This window comes from Salarias fasciatus, chromosome 13 (genome assembly GCF_902148845.1).
Source record: "Salarias fasciatus chromosome 13, fSalaFa1.1, whole genome shotgun sequence".
NCBI lineage: Eukaryota > Metazoa > Chordata > Actinopteri > Blenniiformes > Blenniidae > Salarias > Salarias fasciatus.
The window spans coordinates 10,032,910-10,053,851 of NC_043757.1; positions in this window are offsets into that span (position 1 = coordinate 10,032,910).

The window sequence follows — 20,942 nt, forward strand, 5'->3', positions numbered from 1 at the left end:
GCAGCTCAGATCCCTCAAATAAAATGCAAGAAGCCACAATTGAGCAACATAGACTCACATTTGAACTTACCCATGAAATATATGGGAATTCTCCCTTCAGTGTGTTAAGAAAACATGTTTTAAATCAAAGATTGGAGGTGTTTATTGACATGTGCACAGAAAAAAGAAACTACAGCATGTAGGAAGCATCATGTGTCTTTCTCTTGCATGCAGCAAAGATAAAACCAGGATTTGCAATTGTACAAATGAGGTGTAAAAAACAGAAATAAACTGATGAAACAGGTAATGAAAATATAGATTATGTGAATTCAAAAACTGTAACAAGAACAATGCAAGCAGAGGAATGGTATATAAATGCTTTAATCAACATGCGTGCATGGTGTTTATATCTACAACAATCTACTGGATTAATTTTTTAAATCAAGTTTAAACCTGCAAAAGAATCACACTTTTTCTCAATTTCTACTAAAGAAAACAAATCTAAGAATGGAATAGACAGATAACCGGTTGTCTGTGATGGATTATATACACAATATTGATCGTAATATGTGATGTATCATCTGCAGCTAAACAGCCTAAATAAGACTTTCAGATTCATCTGCATATGCCTGAATAACAGTCACACGGAAAAGACTGAAGAATTGCAGAAGTTATGGAATATGAAAACTTTTCTTCCTGCTGTATTGTCAGTATTTTTAGTTCCTATGTACTGAATGTGTAATGTAGTATTTGATACTGTAATAAAATCAACTGATTCTCCTTACCTGTATTGATCACAGTGATTAAACATGCTAATAAAATGTTCAATAACCTAATTTTGTGTCTCTTCTGATTGTAAATGCCCAGTGTGTCTTTGTTTTGTGTTTGTTTCCTGTTTGCTGAGATCAAACTGTAGATGTTATACAAATCACACGACAGAAATCTTCTCTTTACTTTAAGCTCAAACTATTTCCATCTCGTGTGAAAGCCTTCAGTGTTCAAACCTTCAGTTTAATATGATGTGCGAATTAAACAACACCCAGCTACTTTATTAGAAACAAATCCTGTCACTTGTAGCTGTCTTCAGATGTAAAACTATAATCCCTCTTAAACAAAAAAAAAAAAAGGTGTTTTGCTAAAGCTTCGGTTTGAGCCCAAAAGTAAGAAAAACTGCAGCTTTTATTTATGAACAGCTGCTATGTAGGTGTTGCATTAACACGAACATGTGGATTAACGATAAAGAACTGCAAATGACTGCACCTGAGTGGCTGGGGTGTGACAACCGCGCTGACATCTCGGCATCACACCTACAGATACATATGTGACGAACAGCTGGCTTCCTATATATCGAACACATACGCATGTTGACGTCTAAACATATAGATTCAAACACACTCGCAAGAGATGTGCACGCGCCCCCCCTCCACACACACACACACACGAGACATTCCAGTAATAATAGCTGTGCTGAATGTTGCCAGTCAATTTTCACATTGGGCCGCCGGCCACCGGGTCAGCGGCTCCACTTTTACTCCGCAAGACTGCTGAGTCTGAATTAACCCCACAGACAGATAGAGAGCTCATCACTCCGCCACACACACACACACACACACACACACACACACACACACACACACACACACACACACACACACACACACACACACACACACACACACACACACACCTCTCCTTCCCTCCTGGCGTCTCTCACACACCCCTTCCAGCAGCATTTGTCACCAGCACTATTATTTCAGGTGTGCTAATGGCATTGCAGACACTTTTGCAGGGAGAGGCAGAGACAGTGTAAAAGGATGGCAGGAGGAAAAAAAGAGAAAAGAAGAGCAGAATGGACAGGGCATCACCATCACCATCATCATCATCATCATCATCACATGAAGTCCCCCAATCTGCTGGAAATACAAGGGTGAGGGATTCAAGAGGGGGCCGGTCAGGACGGAGGGGTGAGGAGGAGAAGGAGGGAGGGAGGGAGGGAGGGGGCTCTCACACCTCCAGGGAAGACTGTGAATTGATCAGCACCTAGGAGAGGGGAGGAGGAGAGGGAGGGAGAGAAAGTGAGAAAAAAAGAGAGCGGCAAAGCAGAAAAATGAAGGATGACGATGAAGAGAGAACGAGTGGAAAAAGCTGGGTGTCGGAGCGGAGCTATAAAACCGGGAGGAGGGGGGGAAAAAACAGAGCGATAGGGCAGGAGGAGTGAGGGGAGAAGGCTGCAGCGGAGGTGTGAAGGCTCATCTTTTCCAGGATGGGTGTGAGTCCAGGCTGGAGTGCAGAGTGGCCTGGGAGCACAGCATAGCCTAGTGGTAATAAACCAGCAAACCCCAGCAGAGACACGACACCACACACCCAGGTCCAACAGGCAGAACCCGGAAACGTCTGAGAAATCTGTGGATCAATAACTGATAAAGCCTCACAGACGGATGACAAAGTGTCGTAATTGTCCTTGCATTTTTAAATTGTGATTTTAACTGAAACAAATGTTATTTTTGTCAGTTAAAGTATCATAACAATATATAAATAAAAGAAAAAAAGTCAGTGTATTTCTGCTATTCAATGAAATCTCAAAATAAGCTGTGAGAATTTAAAGAGCTAACACTGTCAGATTAACAATCAGAAAAGTTTTATTGTCATTATACAACGTATAACAAAACTGCCATTAACCTCTCCTCTTTTATACAGAGATATACAAATAATAACAGAGAATATGATACGGTAGTAAAAAGTATCAGAATTACAGAAAAAAAAGTACATTAAAGCAGATATAGAGGTGCTTTTTGGGGATGTTACGACTCACAGTTTTTTTGTTTGTTTTTTTTTTGTAGGTTGGGAATAAAACCATCAGTTGTTGATGGGATATATATATAAAAAAACTATAACCACAGCCAGTGTGTTTGGTTTGTGGCTGATCTGTATCTCCCAAACTGCGGTAAACGCAGTCACCAAGAAATGCAGCTGTAATACACACACACACACACACACACACACACACACACACACACACACACTGAAGACAAATACAGTCTTCAGTTATATATGTTAGTTGCTGAATAATTTTAACTTGAATTATTCCATTGAAATTCTACACATGCATCAAAGAGCGCAGGACCACAAGAGGGTGTCGTCTTTGACATCTTTTCAGGTTGTGTGAGAGTTGTTGACAGATTCCTGCGGGATTGAGAGAGACGGGATAATAATTAAAAGTGATTTTGATTGTGTAAATGTTACTATAAGGATGTCTGGTTTCTTTACTCAAAATGTGGTGAGGGTACGCTGACGGACTGTTTGGGAAGTTTCTAAATGCTTCAGCTTCCTTGGATGAGTAAAAATCCTGAGAAATGCATGCAGCCGAGGCCTAGAGGTCAGTGAAGTGCACTTCTACACCGTGAGCATCGACCCTAAAACGTCTGTGAAGTCCTGTCACATGCGATCAAAAATAAAGAAACATTTTTTTTTTTAAAATCTTTCATCTGAGATGGTCAAAATCACAGTTTTAAATAATGCAATTCAACAAAACACGACTGGCGCATTGCGGCGGGGGGCTTCCAAATGAATTCCAATCTGAGGATCCTGAGATGAAATTGAAAGCAAACACTTGTCATATCAGGTCAGATGCTCCGCTGGACTCCAGTTCAGCAGCAGGGCACTCCTCCATCCCCGCAGCAGCGAATCAGATTACCAAACATGCTGATTGACTGCAGCGGTGGCTGCCGAACCTACTACCATCGCTCCTAAACAAAGTTATCTCCGCTGAAGTTCGCGGAGAGGTCAGCGACCACATCATCTCATCTGAACAACCCCCGGGATCTCAATAAAGAAGCTTTCAAAACATAAATTCACGTCATAACAACAAATGTCAGGGATATGGTGAAGCGCAGAAGGCAGCTTCTGCTCTGCTTGAACCGAAACGGGAAGCAATTATTCTACTCCTCCAAACAAAAAGGAGATTAAAGAAAGAAGAAGAAAAAAAAATCTACCAAGACTTTTCAAACAATGAGACACAAACTTGTTTTCTGTTAAAAGTTCTTCAAAACTCACATGGAAACTGTCAAAAAAAAAAAAAAAAAGAAAGAAAAATCAAGGCAGCGTGATCTGTCGTAAATGCATTCCACTTAGCTTTTGTTAATTATCACAAGTGTCATAACCATCAAAAGACAACAACAGACGACTTGGCGCGCCTTAATGTTTGACACTTCTATCTTTATACCCTTTGTTCAGCCGCTCTGTCTTTCCTCCTTTGTTTATGACACATTGTGCCACACCTGCCTCTGATAATTATTCTTCCCTCTCACTTTTTTTTTTTTTTTTGCTTTGTCCTTGAATTTCTAAATGAAGACAGAACCTGTGAATATGAACATTTCTTCACCAAAGATCCACACAATACATCAACCTCTGAATAAAGAGTCATTACACTGGAATGAAAAACACCGAACTATAAAGACATAGCCGTGTTTATCATACATTGTTACGTTTCTATAGATTTCTCTCTCATAACATTTAAACTGTGTCTGTGGATCTGACAGGTTAAGTCATTTCTGCCAGATTAAATCTCTCCTATAAATACAATAAATGGCATGAAGGCAACTGTTTTCTCTTTAAATGTAGTTTTTCATGTCGAGTTTCCATTTGATGTTAAGAAGTTACACTTTTCACAAGCACTGGAATAAAAGTACAACAGTCACTAGAAATCAGTAGGTACTTTTGATGACGGCGAAGTGGGAAAACCTTCACAGTAAGTGTGTAAAAGGTGTTTGTTTTTCATCACTCATCAATAAACTAACCTTTCTTCAGAAGGATTTAGATTGTGTCACTTCACTCAAAGTGATGGTCTCTATATATTCAAAATATTTCACCTACTTTTTTAAAAATATTAAAAGTAACTAAGATGGTCTCCAAATATATTTACCAGTGAATACTTGAGGTACTTCATACAGAGAAAGTTTTTCATCAGTGAAATACAAAATAAAATGAATCCAGAAAGACAATTAAGAGGAAAACAGTCTCTAAACACTTCTGGACAACAAGGAGTAAACTAAAGCAGCTGCGGCTGACAAAAGCAGTTTTGCCAAAACGCACACAAACACCCACTGCTTCCACGCCGGAGCAGAGAGGGAGCTGATCGCTGGCGTGTTCGAGGTGATCACACCGTGCCGGGAGTCACCAAACCACCAAACCTCCTCTGGGGCAAGTGGCTTTTTTCCTCCTTCTACTTTTCTCTAAATGCTGAAACAAAACTTCCAAGACTGAAAGTGTTTTAATCTGACAGCATAAGACTGGCCGCTGATAGAAAGTGAGCAGGTTAAAGTGCAATCCTGTGACTTACGGGGCAATGCGGACAAATTCCAATGATTTTTTTAAAAATTTTACTTTGGAACTTTCACCTTCTTCTTTGTTTTTGTGTTTTTTTTTTTCCTTTTTCTTCTTCTTCAAGTCTCCTCTCACCTCTGATGATTTGGTGTTTTATGCTTTGTGTCGTTTTCATAATGTTTTCCTGCTGCTAGTAGAGATTTCCAAGGTAAGTGAAGCTGCTGAAACATTAACTCATTCATTCGTAATCACTGTGAGGGATATCAAAAAAAGACGACCTTCATCAAACAGCTAATGTTGATTTTTCTGTTTGAGATTCAAAACTTCTGACTAAGAAACATCATAAACTACAAAACATTTTGTAGATGAAACTATTCAGATGTGTAAAAACTGGTAAATCTCACAAAACCTTCCTCAGAAAAACAACAGCAATCAATTAGAAGAAAAGGGGTCGATGATGCGTGAATGAATTAAATCTACAGTAATAATTCTGTGTGCTGACATCGGTTTAATGAAGGGCTTTTACACGTCAGAACATTACTGATGTTATTTCTAATTCAGTTAATTAAGTGTTACAATTATAATATTTTTTTATGTACTGTAATGATCATATTGTTCATTTTCTACCTGTGAAAATATCCGTGTACTTGTGATGTCGGAGCAAAGGGGGAGGTTAATCCGATCTTCCCGAGGGAGTCGGCATCACAGGGCTGCGCATAAACATTTTAGAGATTGACCTTTCACCTATCGGGCACTCCAAAAGAGTCTGGTGGGGTCACAGCTCCAAAACCATTATGGATCACATGCAATTTCCTTCAGATATTCAGACAGGTAAATTACGTGTGTGTGTGTGTGTGTGTCCTGATCATGCACTGAGTCACACTGTCAGTACTCATAACTAAATACTACTTCAAACTTCCAACAAAGCAGAATGCTTCCTCTGATGCATTGACAGCTACATGACTAATGAGAATTGCATGTGAAATATGTCCTCATGCAAACACACACACACACACACACACACACACACACACACACACTCGCAGCCTGTCTGGGAGCCCGTCTCCGGCCGACAACATCAGTGCAACCTGATCCGGCTTAATAAAGGCCCTTACCTGCATTTACTGCTCCGTTAAAACGCCCTCTTGTTGTTCTACCGATTCACCACACTATAATTGCAGCGAGGCTGCATATGGTCCTCATCTAGTGCCCGGCGCAAGATAAAAGCCAACAGGCTGAGGGTGCACGACGCAGGGGAGAGGCAAGCGTGTGTGTGCGCAAGTTCATACGCAGGACTGCTGACTGTGTGCGCGCGCGTGTGTGTGTATGAGTGTATGTATGAGTGCAAGCATTTTAGACCAAATTGGACTCAACATAAGTTGGAGAACAGCGAGGAAAACTGTATGACGGCACCGCTATTTTACTGATTTCCGCGCTGACCTCTGACCTGTGCAGCGAGGCGGGTTTGAACCGCAAACTGAGAATCAAAGTATTAACACATCAGGCCAGATCCCTTCATTAATTACTTACTGATTGTGTCCACTTTATTACTTTTTCCCGTGAATATTTGGGACAGTATTACTGCAAAATGAGATGAGAAACAGATAGCGTGGATTAATTAAAAATGCTAAATTAACCATCCTTGTGTTCTTTCTGAAGGACAGTCGCTCCCGCTCCGGTGAAACGGCGCCATGTGCGAAGACGGATCCTTCCACAACTAATTGATGAATTTCACAAGACGGCTTTGGCAGGGAACTAAATACACTAAATAAACAACTCAATAAGTGGATTAAGACTGACGGGATTGGCTCGTGGACAAGCGCACAGTGCTTCCTGGGAGCGAACGCCAGGCCTGCGCCTGCTCCGGCCAGTCGGGTTTATGAAAGTCAGTGGGATTAGAGCCCAGCTGGGGCTCACTAAACCAGCACTCAGCCCTCGGACTCACACCACCGTACATGACTTCCCAAACAAACCTCCATGCGCAGCCCGCCCTCCTTCACTTCGGGCTTCGTTCTCCTCTCACTGCCTCTCGAGCTCTCGGGCGTCGCGAACGCCTAACACAACAGACACAATTCAAAACGTCAAGTCCATGTGAGCAATGCGGCTCTAATGGTTTCACCCACCGATGGGTTTATCTGTAAACACACGAGCAGCGGGCTGCACGGCGACCTGAAGGAGCCGCCCTCGTCTCTTCTTACGTAAGCTGGCAGAAAATCTCCTAAATCCCCCTCTTTTGCCGTTGTTGTGTTGCGTCTCGGCTGGCGGTCCCTCCAAAAGAGCATCTGAGACCGAGGCAATTAGAACCTGAGCGGAGGGGCTCAGAGCATCGGGCCATTTAGCCCAGAGGCTAATAAGGCTGACTATCTACAAAAAGAGAATAAATAGATCGAGTGACATCGAGCACTTTTCAGTACCGACCTTTATGACGGCAATGAATAGCTTTAAAGAGTTTCAAGACGAGTGGTTATCAAAAAAAACAAAAAGAAAAAGCTCGAAAAAGCCAAATGAATGGCCAGGGATAAAAGGAGACGCTACGTAACTGGCTCACAACTGGATGTGTCGGATTTTCAGTACGCATGGATGGTGAATGTGGAGGTTCTGTCCTGGTGCGGTTACTCCGGCTGTGCGGCTGTGAGTCTGGTTGGATGTACGGACGGATTCGCTTTGAGGACGGCTGACGGTAGAGAAATGGACATTCAATTCACGGGCAGCAGCTCCGGTGGACATTCCTGCAGTTATCACGCCAAATGCATGCTCCCTCAAAACTGGAAACATCTGCGGCATCATGCTGTGTGATAAAACCGAACATTTCAGAGTGTGTTTTTACTGCGGCCAGCCTCAGGCACACCTGCGCTACAATCCTGCTGTCTAATCAGCATCTTGATCTGCCACACCTGTGAGGTGGAGGGACGCTCTCTGGAAAGCAGAAGATCTCATTCACACTGATTTAGACACATTTCTGAATAGCATTTGAGAGAAACAGGCCTCTTGTGAACATAGAAAAAGTGTCATATCTTTGAGAGCGAGCAGAAATGAATTTAGATACTACACAGGAACAAAACTGGTGGTATAATAGACATATAATCTGAAACATTTCCTGAGACACAGGTGGAGCATATTTAGCAGCGAGGATCTGTAAAAGGCCATTCAAACCCAGATTGTCCAACAAGCACAGCAATCTGACTCAGATTCAGACATCCCATGACGGCAACACGAGTCATTTTTCAAACTTTAAATATGAAGGCTAAGCCGCCTTCATTTTTGGAGCCTGTTTATGGATGTATAAACCCCACTGATTGCTCAAATTTGGTGGTTTTTCGGGATCAGACCTGTGTATTGTACGGCCAATGAGCCACATGTGACCATCTGGCCGTCCATTACAAGGGATCAACAAGAAATGATGAATGAAATGAAAATTACTGCACACAGCGGCAAGACTTACAAACACTCTGTTATTTTTCCAGTAGAAGTAATTCGTGCTTTCATTGTGCTGTACTGAAAGATCGCAAGCTGAATCTCTATTTTAAGATTAAGAAACACACAAAAGGAAATTTGAAATTTGACCTAGCAGCTTATAAAAACGCAATGCATATATTGAAATTAAGCTGAACTGAGTAGAAGATTGACTTATGCTGTTATTTTCTTTAGTCTGGTATGTCGGATAAAAACTCAACATCAATTAGTTCTGTGGGTACATTGAAATGTAAAAGGCTAAATTAATCACTGGATGTGAAAATGCATGCTGAATAGGAGAAGGTTTATGTCTACACAAAAGAAATGAGAAGTTGAGGCACATAACATAACACTGACAGGTGCATGCATTCGTCAGATGACTCCGAGGGAAGGAGAGAGGAGAAGGAGGAGAGTGCCACAAGACATCCCGAGACAAAGTATGCAAGAGACAATGTGAGGAAAGGTCATAAAGACAGAGGGAAAGGGAGAGAAGGAGCGATCGAGGCAGGAGAAAAGCAAGAAAAAGAGAAAGAAAGAGCAATGGAAGGTTGCTGCTAATTCTTCCATATCTAAGCCTCTTTGCAGAAACTCCCTTTGTCTTCCAAGTCCCAGTCATTAGAGCCTAATCCTATCAACCAGGGGCTAATCTGAGGGCAGAGGGTTCAGCCCCCTCAGCTCCACAGGCCAACACACACACACACACACACACACACACACACACACACACACACACACACACACACACACACACGCTTTGAAGCACAGAGTTGTGCATGATCATGCTCAAGCACGTTTGCATTCAAGGAAAAGTTAAAGCATGAACGTGCACACGCAAACACACACACACACACACACACACGAGCCCAAAAACAAATACTGAGAAGCACGTTTATATTAATCAAATTAAATCCGATTAATTATAGCATTGGAAAAAAAAAAGTATTATTCCTCTTTAAAAATTATGAATCCAGTACAAACTCTAAAAGCTGTGTGTGTGCGTGCGTGCGTGCGTGTGTGTGTGTTCGTGTTGCTGGAGGTGGGGGGCATCAGTTTCCCACACATTCCAGCAGAGCCTCTCCCCCTGCCATCATCATTCTCCCCTTTATTTCAGCGCTGACTATGCCCAAGATTAGTTATTGATCAGCGAGGATATAAATTATTCTAAAGTGAAAGCCCAACAACACAGTCATTATAGATCGACTATTGACCAGCTCCGATATATCATTCCATTTCCACTGCACTGCATCCCTGCCACCAGCCGGAGAAATGCTCAAATAATGAGATGGGGGATTTTTATGACTTGGGCACACTCTGCTTGACCTTTCGGGGAAGGTAGATGGATAATAGCGGCGTCAGGTTCTCAAATGCGGTGCCATTTAGAGAATTTGGCCACAATGACCTGGTAAATTAAGACAGAAGCAGAATTTGATGGGGATTAAGATGAATCGCTCATATGAGGGTTTGTGTGAGGTCTTCAATAGAAAAAAAAAAGCATGATGAGTTTGTTGCAAGCAGCTTTTTTCCTTGTCTTTAATAGTTAGTTTGATCACAGAGTATTTTATTAATATAAGGATCAGATGAGAAATTTAAGATCATGTTCAAAATAATGTGATTGTGTTGTTGTTTTTAATTGGAATTTACCAGCAAACCCTTAAAACGTGTTCATCTCAAATTTAATTATATCCAAAGAAAAAACACATCTGGAACTTTTTCCTCCTGACGACACTAAACAAAAAGTGCTGTCTCTTAAATACTCAGAATTAAGGACAAACTGGTAGTAAAACTGCTGTGTCATAACATTTTTGGAAACATTCGCTGCACATTAAGATTTTGGAAACAGGAATTTTCCATGTTTAATCGTGAAATGAGAAGAACAATTAAAGAGCATTTGAATATTGTGATCATTCACAGGCTGTTTATCTAATTTGTAACTGGAGACATGGAAAGTTTTACAAAGTTAAAATGTGAGGAGGAATGAGGGGCGTGTGTTATCGTTACCCTCCCGATACTCCATCCTTCTATCAATGCTAACCTACTTTCAATGACGACACGTGGTTTTTTTTTCTTCACAGGGTTTGCATGTTCTCCGTGTGGGGTTTAAAAAGGCAAATTTCCATGCATTTCTATTCCTTCCAATTTGTCAAGTGTGCTCTGTTACACTCCAACTTTCACCAACTGAACACAAACTTATTTTGAATTACTGACTGGAGACAGCCCCCTCCATGCAGACCGCAGTGCCGACAGAAGACGGCAGGTGTGTGATTCTCTCTTGTTTATCTAACTGCAAAGCGGCATGAGCAGCTTGTGAAGCATCTCCTGTCTTGTTTGCTCGTGCTTTGTTTTGTTGTGTCGCTTTGTGCAGAGTTGAGAGGAGGCGGAGACGGGGCTGGTGCAAATGGGGGATTTTTTTATCCACGGAGGTGTCAGAGAGTTTAGCAAAGTGTAAAATACTTAAAGCATCAGGGCAACACAATCCCCTGCTCGTCACAGTATAAATCACCATATATTCTTATTGGCCTAAGCCCTTGTTATGAGTAAATACATCCACAGGCAAGGGAGGCTGGCAAGGTTCACGGGAGATTCATCCAGCAAGAGCAGAGGGAAAGTCAGTGTGTGTGTGTGTGTTTGTGTGTGTGTGTGTGTGTGTGCGCACGCACCACATACCGCTTAGGGAGGCTAAGGAGAGGATAAGGAGATCAGCAGAGGGGGAATATCACGCCTCTTAAGCATGTATACACTTTCTAACTTTTACTTTTTCACCCAAAACCTAAATAAATCCCCACTCATCTGGGCATGATGGACTCCCCTCGCCCCGCTCTGTTTTCCCCTGAAATAATCAGGCTCTCCTCATTTAGAGACTTTGGCATTGTCACAATGCAACATTTCAAAGAAGCCTAAATACATTTATAACGACTGTATACTATTTCTAATCAGTGATGCTTGTTTACAACATTTCCAACTCATAAGCTTGTTGTATATCAGCTACATGAAAATCAAGTTATTTCCCAATGCTGGACTCAAATTATCTGTTGCTTTCACTGCCTTGTCTATTTATTGGATGAAACGGCTAAAAGGATGAGGGAGGAAGGCGGAGGAGAGCTGGAGGGGAGTCTGAGAGGAGAGAAGGAGAGAGGAGGATGGAAGGATGGAAGGAGGGAGAGAAAAAAAACAGTTTCATATTTCTGTAAGCCTCAAACTTTTGGCAAACAGAAGAAAAGAGAACTTGGCCCTAATTCCATCTCACGCTGGCGTTTGTGCATTCTAAGTTCTCGGGGGCTGCTCTGGCGGAGGGCCTGAGCCCGTAAATTGGATATTAGGGGGCGATATAAAGGAGCCTGTGTGTGCTCCCGTCCAGGGGAATTATTGCCTCCAATATCCCTGCGTATGCGTCTGGGGCTTCCGAAGCCAGGCCAGATAGATCCTCATCTCATAAGGGGGCCAAGACTATATCCATCGCTCCTTAACTTTTATGAAGCTCCCAAGCTCTACAATGGGATTTGCCAGGGTGTCTTTTCCCCTTATCCAAGCAAGGGGGGATGTGACAATGCAGATATAGCTGCATTCTTCAGGCTCCAAAGCTCCAACCTCCTATTTGAATACAAGCATTCCAAATTGTAAAGTGGCATTCTCCTTTTTTTTTCCTCTGTGAAGCCAGCTCCGTGGCAAGATTTCCCCACGCTTTCAGAGATGCATTTTTTTCCTCACTTGGCAATTTTCCTCCTGACTCAAACTGTTTTCTCCACCTGCATTTAGCTTTCCTTCTCTTTTATGCCTTTGTTTGCATCTTTTCCTGCTCCTTATTCCGACTCCCCACCTTTCCTTGAATGGCTCTTGATTGCCTCTCTCCTTCTGTCTTTCTTAAGTCTTGTTGTCTCTTAAGAACAGCTTCAGTGACTCCCCCCACCCCCCCCCCCCGGCCTCTATCGCCATGCCCCCGTGCCCCTACCTCCACCCCCTTCCTCCCTTGGGTAATCCTAAGAAGGGGCAACAACATCAGAGGGTGTGAAATTAAATACATTACAGCACTGCGGATTAAAGTGTTTCATAGGCAGTTGCTCATCCACATCAAACTTTAGCTTTTTAAAGCCTAACATTTGATCTAGGTTAGAGACCGCGGCCAGAGGAAGGGATTGGGACACTTGTACACCCCCGAGAGCAGAGCCCCTCTCACCACAGAGGAGGACAGTGTCTCCAGGAACGGAGTTAGAAAAGTCCGCGCTTTAAGTCTTATCCCGCTGCCGGCAGGGGGGGGAGAAGAAAAAAAAAAAAACACACCTGCAAATTTTTGTGAAAAGAGGAATCGGACAAAAAAATTTTACTACAGTTACTGGAAACACCAGCAAGTGGGAAAATAAAGCAGTCATGTGTTCTGTTTCACAAGGCGTATGAATATATATGTATATATATGAGGATAGCGTAATCTGGGAATTGGACTGGGCTTTGCTCCACCAACGCAAACGCAGGTAATCATGCCTCTTTTAGAAGTCATAAATGTTAATGTGCCATTTCCCAGTTAATGAGAATTACTCACATCATCCATCACATCATCACAGTCTAGGCCACACATGGCCGCCCTCTCACACCGGACCAACACCGAGTGCAGCCTTCAGACGTATTCTTGGATTCGCAAATTCTCAATCTGCTGAGGGAATTCATTGGTTGTTTGTTTTTTTATTTACTTTGCTAAACAAATTATTGCATTACATCTTTCAAAATAAATTGCAAAAAAAAAGCAACTAAGTGACCATTGGCATTGAGAAAAAGTATTTATTCAGCTGCTCCCTTTCACAGGAGTCACCACAGCAAGTCACTGCAACGAGGGTTCGAACATGGGTCCACACTCAAGGTCAATACTAAACCAGATGCACCATCAGGTTGATTTCATCATCTCACAGTATTAGGATGTTATTTTATGGCGTAATACACTACATTTCCAAGAAAAAAGAGGCTTTGAATGAAAGAATTTGACTTTTCCTATTGAATCATGGAAATGTATACTGTAATCATGAATGACTCAAATATAAGAAACACAATCATCCATTCATTCATCAATCTCCTGTAAGGCAGAAACAGTCAGTCATTCAACCATGGATGAAAGCAGATAAGTCAACAGGTCACCTTCAGCCACTGCCAGAAGAGCAAAAACTGAAGACCAGTACAATTTACGCAACATGACTGATAGTTGAACAGACCTAATTTAATGACTTCGACAAATGAAGACATAAAAACTCACAAACAAATTAAAATTACTGATGACGTGAAATTAAATAAAATGAAAGTCATTCTGTGTTAAGTGACTGTAAAATTAAACATCTTCAAGTTTGGAGGCTGCAGAGATTTTATCATCGGTTCTTGTAATTCATCCATTTTCCCAAACAAACCACAGTTTGCCGAAACTTGTTGGGAGAACCAGAACTGTCTTAATGACTGAGTTGATTTTCCAAAACTAAACCAAATCGAGTGCGAAATTAGCCGAGATGTTTAAGTTTTCACAGAAACTGTGTGTCTGCTGCGGATACCTGAGCAGAGCTCTGCTGAGGGCAGATGTAAGAGGAGGCCGGTCCAGCTGGATTCGGTCCCTTCTCTGTCTCTCTCCTTATTCCTCTCCTTTTCTAATGAGTCTCCGGGGATGTCGGCTCTCACTTAATCCACTCATCTATTTTGACTTCCTCTGTAACCTCAGAACTCCGGTAAAGGTCATGTTCTGTTAGCTTTGTTCAATGACATCTATTGATACAACATCCATGTACCGAAACCCCGAGTTTAGGTTACACAGCATTAATAAACCTGTGGGGAAAAGCCATATTCTGTGGCGCCAAAAACATAAAAATAATATGTCATTATAGAAGCACTGAAGGGAATAATGAGTAGAAGGGGGGATGTGCTGCGCTAGGATTATATTTTTGTAATGTTGTGAGAGTACGTTTTAGTTTTGTTTTGCTAAAGTGGAGCTTTTTTCTAAGTTTAAGGCCGACATGACCGAAAGCAGCAGAGGAACAACAGCAGCTGTCTTTAAGACTAAATACAACAACTCCTTAAAGATCTGAGAGACACTTCAGAAACATCTGTCAGTGTCCAGACATGCCAGCCTGAGAGCAGAGCGAAGCTGCACTTCCTCCTCCGACGGTGAAAGCAGCAATACTTTTTATGTGTTTTACTCCAGAGGTGCTGGCAGCCGCGCCACAGTGTCACAGTGTGAGAGGTTTTATTCTGGTAGAAAGAATGGAAGAAGAAAAAAAGATTTGTGTGAATGAATTTTCCACTTAAGGGTGAGTTGCACCTCTTTCAGCAGTTACTTTCAAAACCATCACTTCTACAAAAGTGAGACAAACTCTGGTTAGTGGTGATGTTTGCTGCTTACTGCTAAAATCACCTGTTGGTGGTTTTATAATGGCACAGGTTCACTGAGGTTAAATAAACTGCTTCTTTTCTGACGCATACTGAGGGTTAATTTAAGAAACAACCTCAACCCCTAAAAGGTTTTGACAATGTTTAAAATGAGCAGAATGCTTTGTCCACATAAAAGCACCTGAAATTCACAACAGACCACGTAAAACATTCTGAACTGAGAGCGACAGAAACATCTCAAACAAGCTGAGGCCCCATTTACACCATGAGTTCAAGTGAAAATGGAAAACGGCCGTAGTGTTTGAAGGGTCAGTGGTGCTGAGAGCTACTGAAAATGCAACTTTTGAAAATGGCTCCCATGGTCGAACTTTTTGAAAATGCTCCGACTCCGGTAATATTAAAGCTCAGAGTCACCCGGAATAGCAATCCAACTTTGCTGTCTGTCCATACGAATGTCTGTGCACTCCCATTGGTAATGTTTATAGCGGATTGTTCTCTGTGTAAATGTGGAGGGGGGGGTGTCATTACAAAAACAACCAATAGCATCCACTAGTGGCCCGACATCAAAACTACGTCTTCTTCAGCATTCAAAACGTTGGGGAAAAAAAATGTCAAAACGATGCGTTTCCACTTGAAACGCTGTGTAAACAGGGCCTGGGTAAGGTGAACTGAACTTGCTAATATGTTTGAGGAGATGGTCGAAGGCGCTTCATCACTGCATGCTTGGGGCGGGGCAGACTTCTGTAAGTTATATTATGTAGAAGTTCTTCTACCAATAGTCTTCAGACATGTGGGAAGTGAGGAGCTGGAGGTTTTGGAGAGTGGTAATATCCTTTTCTTGTTTGGTCAAGGACTCAGACCAACCAACTGGACTTTCTTGCTTCTTTTACTGTGAAGCTGTTGTGATCGACCGTTGCTACGTTTAGGATTCAAACCCCCATCTCTTGCACAAGACATCAAATGTTATATTCCTCCAAACAGAGGAATGATCAGCTATGCTGGCTTATCGACTCTGAGTCAAAAGTCCCCTTTCCTTTTTCACCTGCAGGACACTGTTAGGGCCTACTTCTGATATGTTATTCATTTTCCTTTGAAGAAATTCGAAAGGTTTGTGATATTTGTGAATTAAAACCATGAAATATACATCCTATATATTATTGTCCTGACCTTTTCGACAAAGAGATTTTCAATCAGGAAATGTCAGCAAGTAAAAATGATAAACTAAGCTCCACTCACTGTCTCCAGGATTGATCAGGGCCTGTTGAAGTACTGATAAAATGTTCTGAAACATTCTCAACCAGCAAATTTCAGCAACTTTAATAAAGTGACAATCTTAATTTTGTGGTCACACGTCTTGAATTTGTGCAACAACTGGCCAGTAACGAAGGCAGCAATCAAACATTCCTCTTAATTTCCTGTTTTTCAGGGAATAGTTGCTTTTACACTACTTTAAATGAGAAGAAAATCTGATATACCTAACTGCTACAGATGTGAGGTGCTCACCCGATAATGGAAATGTTCAAGTGTCAACAAGCATCATTCATAACAGAAATGGTCTACAAATTGGAGATAAATTTATCGTTATCATTAGTCTTCCCTTTTCCTCATCCTGTGTATTTTGCAAATATTTCAAAAGGTTCCCCTCCGGATACAAATGTTGTCACTTGACTTGACTGACAGATGTAATTAACATCAAATCCTCCATCGGCACTTGACTCATCTTGAGATCATTCCATTTTGCAACGGGAACAGAATCATCTAAAGCCCCGACTTCAACAGTTTCGGTCATATTTTTCTCTATCAGGCTTCTGATAAAAGGGTAAAAAAACATCTTTTGTGCAGTACTCCGTCTTTTATAGGTTGTAAAAGATACTAAATATGCGGTAAAACGGAAGCAATCCAACAAGATCTCCTACTTAACAGAGCATGAATGACCAAAAAAAATGGCACATGTTAAGTTGCCGGCGACGCTAACCTGACAAATGCATTTACATCTTCACCTCCGAGGCTGGGCTTTTTGTGTACAGACTGACGGAAGCATTTAGGCTGACGGTGCTGTCACCCTCCATCCACTGTGCAGGAGAAGCTTTCACCGGCGTCAAGTCAATCATCCTCAGCGTTTCGTCAAGTAAACAAGCGGCGCTGAAAGAGCCGCCACGTGCGAACCAGCCCGCATGCCAGGACACTCGCTGACAATAACACCAAAAGAGAGGCAGATTAATAAAGAGAGAATAGGGGGGGGTAAAATAAAGATAAACACAAACAGAAAGGAGAGCGGTCGGAGGTGGTTGGAGGGGAGGGGAGGGGTGGGGGGGGTTAAGAATGATGCCTGGCTGTGTCTCTTTGGTGAAATCTAAATGAGAGTGTATAATATGGGCCCTTCATAGGATTGATCCAGAACATTCCCTCCTTCACTAGGCTTTTCTTCCTGCTCAAATTGAGGGATTACCCCAGGAGGAAGTGCTTTGATTAGGCACAATAGGCATCTATCCTCTGTTGATTTGTGGGATTGAGGAGGCAAATCCCTGACAAAAAGCTGATACAGAGAGCGAGGGCCGCTGGATGATGCCTGGCCGAGGGGGGCTGGGAGGGCGGGATCATTCCAGACAGAAACAGCCGACGATGGCCCCTTCCAACTAAATATTTGGCAAACGTTAAAAAAAAAAAAAAAGGAAGACTCAAGGTTGGGTTAAAGGTCACGTCTGAAAGAGGGAGGAAGGGATGTCTTACGAAGTTCACCGCAAATGAAGATGAGAGTGGAAAAAAAAATGAAATGGAGATGCAGTTTCCATACTTTATATCAAAGACAGCTGCTTTTGTGGATTTCTAAGAAAGTATCTGCAAACTGCATTAAAAGACATCTCACGGAACAGGAGAAACCATGAAGCAAAGACTTTTTGTATACTAATAAACTTAAAAAAAACGCAGATTATCAGATTATGAAATTCCAGTTCGAGTTTTCTGCTAACTTGTCTTTAACAGGGTTCAAAATGTTCTGGAAACACATTGAAAACGTTTTTTTTTTTTTTTTTTTTTTTTTTTACAATTGGATGATCCTTTCTGCTTATTATTCACAAAGCAACTCTGAGAATCAAAAGTTGTCGGTATGCTAAATGAAGTGGTGATACTTTTTGTTTCTAAACCAGGAATGGCAGCAAAAGAGAGAAAAAAAAATGAAGAAAATCTGGTCTCTGTCTCATCTCTCTCTCACTCCATTCACTGCTGCAGACCCTGGGACGGTCCCCGGGCCTGTCAGGCGAGCCCTGTTATCCCAAACGAATCCCGAGCTTCTCTAAACGCCGCTGTTATCCGGTTTCCGTGGGGACCCGGAGCTACAAGGCACGGACAAACGTGGGCCGGGTGGGAGTGTTGGGCGAGGGATTTTTGTCGGATTTACACATATACAATTTCAGGGTTTTAAACTCCCCAAGGTCAGAGCGGAGGCAACAGAGGGGGCCGGTCGGTGTCGGCTCCGGCCGCCGGTGTGATGTGGAAAGGCGCAGGAGAGGTCGAGCGCGGCGCTGAATGAACGAGCGCGAATCGCCGGGAAAGGGGGCGTGTCCTACCTGTTAGCGGCTGCCAGTGCAGCCACGGGTACGGTGCACCGAGCGGGGTAAAACTTCAAAGGAGGGAGGGTTGCAGGGGTGGGCGGGGGGTGGGAGGGGTGGAGGGGGGGTGTTCTCATTTAAATTCTTCAGTCCAGTCCCTGGGATTTGCTTTAATGAGCTGAGAAGCGGGAGTAGACAGCTGACTCCTGACAGTGTGTGTGTTTGCTCGCACATGTGTCGGAGGAGTTTTCCCACCACTAAGCCCCCCCCCCCCCCCCCCGTGTGCACGTACGCAAGTTTGCTTTGCCAGAATACTGTGGCAATGCACTGACACACAAACACACACTTTCTCTTCCCTCTGAAGCCTCTCCAACACTGGAGACTGTGCACACACACACACACACACTGCTGCTGTCACTGTAAAGGTCCGAGGGTCTGCCAAACTGCAGCAGACTGGGTTTCTACTTAGAAATCACTCCCCCCCTCCCTCTCTGTCACCGCTGCCACTGAAGCTGGTCGGCGCTGGCTGCTGCAGTGGCTCCAGAGCTGCTGGCAGCGAGCGCCGGCTGCCCAGTTTCCACAGATTTTTATATTTCTCACCATTCCTGCTCCTGAGCATTTGAACGTCTGGGTGTGTTTGATTCGGTCAAACATTACGAGAGCGTAAGCCCTCACGCACAACCCCGGCCAACAGGCCTTTCTGAGCGTAACGCAGTCAATCCCGAGCATGCGGCCTCGTGACGCGCCGCTTTGACAGAACGTCAGCTGCTGTCAAGCAGCACCTTCTCTCTTCTCTAGTAGTTATGTTTTTTTTTTTAGTTTTTTTTTCCACATACGTCATCAGCCGAAAGGAAATGACGCTGTAGGGCCTTCAGCTTTCTGGCAGAAAACGCAGACCTGGAAAAATAAGTAAGACACACGAGGGAAGCCTTTGGTCATGACTGCTGCTTTTTGGCAGCTGGCTTGTATCAATACATAAAACCCACTTCAAAGCCTGAACCGTGTGTATTTTCTGCAAAGTATCAGCACTCATGCCAATTATGCACATTAAAAATACAAAATCCATCCAAATTTTGAATTTGTCTTTATTGTTACGCCTTTTCAAGAAACACTACATGCAAATTAAAACAAATTTATGTTTAAAAAAAAAAAAAATCCAGCAATCTTTGTGCATATTTGGTATCAAGCATGTGAAATGTTCAGGCTTGTTAGAGAGTGTGACAAAGAGGTCCAGCTCTGGCAGGCAGAGGCGAATATGACACTGGTGTTAATCTCCAGCCCTGCAGGGGAAGCGGGCATACACAGGGATCCTATTACATCTTTCATTTGGCCCCACTGGGCCCCATCCAGAACAGAGGGATTACTGAGGGCTCTCGCAGTCACTTAGCCGTACGCTGCCCTCATCCAGAAAACCCACAATGCACCTCTGACATCATCAGAAGGGGACGAGGCCGTGCAGTGTGTGTGTGCGTGTGTGTGTGTGTCAGAGGGAAGGCACTGATTTACCAGAGGTGAACACTCAGACGTCAGTTTTTTTTTTTTGCTTTGGCCCAGCAAATAAACGGATTGCAGATGATTATTGGTTAATGAACAGCAATTGAGTGAAATTAAACTTATCATCAGCAGATGTGACGGCCGAGGCCGGGAGGGTGGCACGTCGCCCAGAAGTGGGCCGATTACGTGTGGAGGGGTGGCAGAGCACAGGACTTCCAAAAGAAAGAACACAAACACACAGGAAAAAAAAAAAAAAAAAAAAAAAAAAAACAGTGCAGGGCGAAAAAAGAAAGAAAGAAACAAGTGAAAGAGCAGAATGAGAATGAGGACGAAGGTGCATTTGTATGAGAGTGTGTGCAACAAGGAAGTAAAGGAGGACTAAAGAAAAGAGAGCTACATGTTGGCAGTTACATTTGCTTGCGGCTCAATGCCCAACTTTGATGCCGATGTTTAGTTTTGAGCTGTATGATGTGTAAAAAGCGCGGCCATATGCACGTCCGCCCACGTTCTGCCATGTGCAAAACATATAGCGGGAAGACAGCGTCAGCTCTGCTGTGCACCTGTCCAGCAGTGTCTTTTTTTTTTTTTTTTTTTCTGGCTTGGTTCTCCTGGATTCCTCTGTGATTACCCAGCAACATGCAGCTCTGCCGTGACATCAGCCTGCAATTTACATCCAAATTAGAATCAGATGAATACGAAACGGCTGGTTTCTTTTCATGTCTCCTGGCCATCCCTCACTCTTCCTCTCCACTCTCTTCCTCCAGCGCTCCATTTTCTCTGTCTTTCTGTCTGGCGGAT